The sequence below is a fragment of the Triticum urartu genome, chromosome 4, assembly GCF_003073215.2.
Source record: "Triticum urartu cultivar G1812 chromosome 4, Tu2.1, whole genome shotgun sequence".
NCBI classification, from domain to species: domain Eukaryota; kingdom Viridiplantae; phylum Streptophyta; class Magnoliopsida; order Poales; family Poaceae; genus Triticum; species Triticum urartu.
In genome coordinates this window covers 536,888,170-536,892,561 of record NC_053025.1, presented here as the reverse complement: position 1 = coordinate 536,892,561, position 4,392 = coordinate 536,888,170, and positions in this window count along the sequence as shown.

Sequence of the window (4,392 nt, the reverse complement as noted above, 5' to 3'; positions counted from 1 at the left end):
TCAAATCTTTACCCAAAACATGAAAACTTCACAACACAAAACTTAAAGTAGAAAATATCGTGAGCTCCGTTAGCGAAAGAAAACAAAAGACCACTTCAAGATACTGTAATTAACTCATTCTTTATTTATATTCGTGTTATACCTACTTTATTCCAACTTCTTTATGGTTTATGAACTATTTTACTAGCCATAGATTCATCAAAATAAGCAAACAACACACGAAAAACAGAATCTATCAAAAACAAAACAGTCTGTAGTAATCTGTAGCTAGCGCAAGATCTGGAACCCCAAAAATTCTAAAATAAATTTCTGGACGTGAGGAATTTATCTATTAATCATCTGCAAAAAGAATTAACTAAATATCACTCTCCAAATAAAAATGGCAGCAGTTCTCATGAGCGCTAAAGTTTCTGTTTTTTACAGCAAGTGTAACAAGACTTTCCCCAAGTCTTCCCAACGGTTCTACTTGGCACAAACAGTAATTAAACACAAAAAACACAACCAAAACAGAGGCTAGATAAATCATTTATTACTAAATAGGAGCAAAAATCAAGTAATAAAAATAAAATTGGGTTGCCTCCCAACAAGCGCTATTGTTTAACGCCCCTAGCTAGGCATAACAAGCAAGGATAGATCTAGGTATTGCCATCTTTGGTTTTAGGGAATAAAAGAGAAAACTTGCTATCTATGGAATTAATCTTTCTATTTTTATGAAGCACATGACTATTAATGGTAGAATAAAGATTAAGTATGTTACGGAAATTTGTATCTAAGCTAGCATTCATCTCTTTGATAGATTTGTTTTGGTAAGAGAGCAAAAGAGATGTAGATTCAAATTTCTCATTCATGGGGTGCCCAAATATGGTTTTCATCTTCTCATAAGTGTCTACGGCATCCCCTTCAAGAAAGCCTTCTTCAAATATAGAATCTAAGACATGCTTAAAAGAAGAAGGAAGGGCAATATAAAAGCTTTTTAAGTAAATTTCAATTTGGTATTGAGGCACATAGCTAGCCGTGATTCTTAATAGTCTATACCAAGCATCTTTCAAAGATTCATCAAGTAAATAATGAAAAATTCCAGAATCATATTCATCAAAATTATTAAGATTCTCATTGATAACTCCGGTAGGTTTTTCCATAGTATCTTTATTTATGAGCTTAGCGAGAATAGAAGGGTTGTCCAAAGTACTATAACTCGGGAGAGAGCCCCCAACCCTTTTTGATACAGACATGGCGGAGGAAAAGCGAGCGAGAAAAAGAGAGGGCGAATAAAACTGCAAGGGTGAAGTGGGGGAGAGGAAAACGAGAGGCAAATGGAAAATAATGTAATGCAGGAGATAAGGGCATGTGATGGGTACTTGGTATGTTGACTTTTGCGTAGACCTCCCCGGCAACGGCGCCAGAAATCCTTCTTGCTACCTCTTGAGCACTGCGTTCGTTTTCCCCGAAGAGGAAGGGATGATGCAGCAAATGTTGGAGAACATAGCAGAATTTTAAAATTTTCTACGCATCACCAAGATCAATCTATGGAGTCATCTAGCAACGAGGCAGAGAGGAGTGCATCTACATACCCTTGTAGATCACGAGCGGAAGTGTTCAAGAGAACGGGGTTGATGGAGTCGTCCTAGCGCCGAACGGACGGCACTTCCGCGTTCAACACACGTACGGAGCGAGGACGTCTCCCGCGCCTTGATCCAGCAAGGAGGAGGGAGAGGTTGAGGAAGAAGGCTCCAACAGCAGCACGACGGCGTGGTGGTGATGAAGCTGCAGTACTCCGGCAGGGCTTCGCCAAGCTCTTATGGAGGAGGGGAGGTGTTGGGGAGGGGAGGGGCTGCGCCTTGGATGTTGTGTGCAGCCCTCCCCTCACCCCTCTATTTATAGGGGAAGGGGGAAGGGGGCCGGCCCCCTCTAGATGAGATCTAGAGGGGGGGGATGGCGGCCAAGGGGAGGGGGGCTTGCCCCCCAAGCAAGGAGGCGCCCCCTTAGGGTTTCCCCCAACCCTAGGCGCATGGGCCCTAGGGGGGGTGTGGAACCCCAGCCCACTTGGGCTGGTTCCCTTCTCCATACAGCCCATAAGGCCCTCCGGAAGAGGTGGCCCCTCCCGGTGGACCCCCGGAAACCCTCCGGTGGCCCCGGTATAATACCGATATGCCCCCGAACCTTTCCGACGACCGTATGACAACTTCCCATATATAAATCTTTACCTCCGGACCATTCCGGAACTCCTCGTGATGTCCGAGATCTCATCCGGGACTCCGAACAACATTCGGTAATCACATACAAGTCTTCCTAACAACCCTAGCGTCACCGAACCTTAAGTGTGTAGACCCTATGGGTTCGGGAGACATGCAGACATGACCGAGATGACTCATCGGATGAACCACGATGTCGAGGATTCAATCAATCCGTATACAATTCCCTTTGTCAATCGGTACGTTACTTGCCCGAGACTCGATCGTCGGTATCCCAATACCTTGTTCAGTCTCGTTACCGGCAAGTCACTTTACTCGTACCGTAATGCATGATCCCGTGATCAACCTCTTGATCGCATTGAGCTCATTATGATGATGCATTACCGAGTGGGCCCAGAGATACCTCTCCATCATACGGAGTGACAAATCCCAGTCTCGATTCGTGCCAACCCAACAGACACTTTCGGAGATACCTGTAATGTACCTTTATAGTCACCCAGTTACGTTGTGACATTTGGCACACCCAAGGCACTCCTACGGTATCCGGGAGTTGCACAATCTCATGGTCTAAGGAAATGATACTGGACATTCAGAAATGCTACAACAAACGAACTACACGATCTTTGAGCTAAGCTTAGGATTGGGTCTTGTCCATCACATCATTCTCCTAATGATGTGATCCCGTTATCAATGACATCCAATGTTCATAGTCAGGAAACCATGACTATCTTTTGATCAACGAGCTAGTCAACTAGAGGCTCACTAGGGACGTGTTGTGGTGTATGTATTCACACATGTATTACGATTTCCAGATAACACAATTATAGCATGAACAATAGACAATTATCATGAACAAAGAAATATAATAATAACCATTTTATTATTGCCTCTAGGGCATATTTCCAACAGTCTCCCACTTGCACTAGAGTCAATATTCTATTTACATTGTGATGAATCGAACACCCATGCAGTTCTGGTGTTGATCATGTTTTGCTCTAGGGAGAGGTTTAGTCAACGGATCTGCTACGTTCAGGTCCGTATGTACTTTACAAATCTCTATGTCTCCATTTTGAACACTTTCACGAATGGATTTGAAGCGACGCTTGATATGCCTGGTCTTCCTGTGAAACCTGGGCTCCTTGGCAAGGGCAATAGCTCCAGTGTTGTCACAGAAGAGAGTCATCGGGCCCGACGCATTGGGTATGACTCCTAGGTCGGTAATGAACTCCTTCACCCAGACTGCTTCTTGTGCTGCCTCCGAGGCTGCCATGTACTCCGCTTCACATGTAGATCCCGCCACAACGCTTTGCTTGCAACTGCACCAGCTTACTGCCCCACCATTCAAAATATACACGTATCCGGTTTGTGACTTAGAGTCATCCAGATCTGTGTCAAAGCTAGCATCGACGTAACCCTTTACGACGAGCTCTTCGTCACCTCCATAAACGAGAAACATTTCCTTAGTCCTTTTCAGGTACTTTAGGATGTTCTTGACCGCTGTCCAGTGTTCCATGCCGGGATTACTTTGGTACCTTCCTACCAAACTTACGACAAGGTTTACATCAGGTCTGGTACACAGCATAGCATACATGATAGACCCTATGGCTGAGGCATAGGGGACGACACTCATCTTTTCTCTATCTTCTACCGTGGTCGGGCATTGAGCCGTGCTCAATCTCGTACCTTGCAATACAGGCAAGAACCCCTTCTTTGACTGATCCATTTTGAACTTCTTCAATATCTTGTCAAGGTATGTACTCTGTGAAAGACCAATGAGGCATCTCGATCTATCTCTATAGATCTTGATGCCTAATATATAAGCAGCTTCTCCAAGATCCTTCATTGAAAAACACTTGTTCAAGTAGGCCTTTATGCTTTCCAAGAATTCTATATCATTTCCCATCAACAGTATGTCATCCACATACAATATGAGAAATGCTACAGAGCTCCCACTCACTTTCTTATAAATGCAGGCTTCTCCATAAGTCTGCATAAACCCAAATGCTTTGATCATCTCATCAAAACGAATGTTCCAACTCTGAGATGCTTGCACCAGCCCATAAATCGAGCGTTGGAGCTTGCACACCTTGTCAGCATTCTTAGGATCAACAAAACCTTCCGGCTGTATCATATACAATTCTTCCTTAAGGAAACCATTAAGGAATGCCGTTTTGACGTCCATTTGCCATATCTCATAATC